This window comes from Pristiophorus japonicus, chromosome 5, assembly GCF_044704955.1.
Source record: "Pristiophorus japonicus isolate sPriJap1 chromosome 5, sPriJap1.hap1, whole genome shotgun sequence".
In the NCBI taxonomy this organism is placed as follows: Eukaryota; Metazoa; Chordata; class Chondrichthyes; family Pristiophoridae; genus Pristiophorus; species Pristiophorus japonicus.
This window is the reverse complement of record NC_091981.1, coordinates 238,579,167-238,580,440: the sequence shown is the minus strand read 5'-3', so window position 1 is coordinate 238,580,440 and position 1,274 is coordinate 238,579,167.

Below are 1,274 nucleotides of genomic sequence, written 5' to 3'. Positions count from 1 at the left end.
GAACAAAGAAATGGCAGACCAATTGAACAAGTACTTTGGTTCAGTATTCACTAAGGAGGACACAAACAACCTTCCGGATATAAAAGAGGTCAGAGGGTCTAGTAAGAAGGAGGAACTGAGGGAAATCCTTATTGTCAGGAAATTGTGTTGGGGAAATTGATGGGATTGAAGGCCGATAAATCCCCAGGGCCTGATGGACTGCATCTCAGAGTACTTAAGGAGGTGGCCTTGGAAATAGCGGATGCATTGACAGTCATTTTCCAACATTCCATAGACTCTGGATCAGTTCCTATGGAATGGAGGGTGGCCAATGTAACCCCACTTTTTAAAAAAGGAGGGAGAGAGAAAACAGGGAATTATAGACCAGTCAGCGTGACATCAGTAGTGGGTAAAATGATGGAATCAATTATTAAGGATGTCATAGCAGCGCATTTGGAAAGAGGTGACGTGATAGGTCCAAGTCAGCATGAATTTGTGAAAGGGAAATCATGCTTGACAAATCTTCTGGAATTTTTTGAGGATGTTTCCAGTAAAGTGGACAAGGGAGAACCAGTTGATGTGGTCTATTTGGACTTTCAGAAGGCTTTCGACAAGGTCCCACACAAGAGATTAATGTGCAAAGTTAAAGCACGTGGGATTGGGGGAAGTGTGCTGACGTGGATTGAGAACTGGTTGGCAGACAGGAAGCAAAGAGTAGGAGTAAATGGGTACTTTTCAGAATGGCAGGCAGTGACTAGTGGGGTACCGCAAGGTTCTGTGCTGGGGCCCCAGCTGTTTACATTGTACATTAATGATTTAGACGAGGGGATTAAATGTAGTACCTCCAAATTTGCGGATGACACTAAGTTTGGTGGCAGTGTGAGCTGCGAGGAGGATGCTATGAGGCTAAAGAGTGACTTGGATAGGTTAGGTGAGTGGGCAAATGCATGGCAGATGAAGTATAAAGTGGATAAATGTGAGGTTATCCACTTTGGTGGTAAAAACAGAGAGACAGACTATTATCTGAATGGTGACAGATTAGGAAAAGTGGTGGTGCAGCGAGACCTGGGTGCCATGGTACATCAGTCATTGAAGGTTGGCATGCAGGTACAGCAGGCAGTTAAGAAAGCAAATGGCATGTTGGCCTTTATAGCAAGGGGATTTGAGTACAGGGGCAGGGAGGTGTTGCTACAGTTGGTGAGGCCACACCTAGAGTATTGTGTACAGTTTTGGTCTCCTAACTTGAGGAAGGACATTCTTGCTATTGAGGGAGTGCAGCGAAGGTTCACCAGACT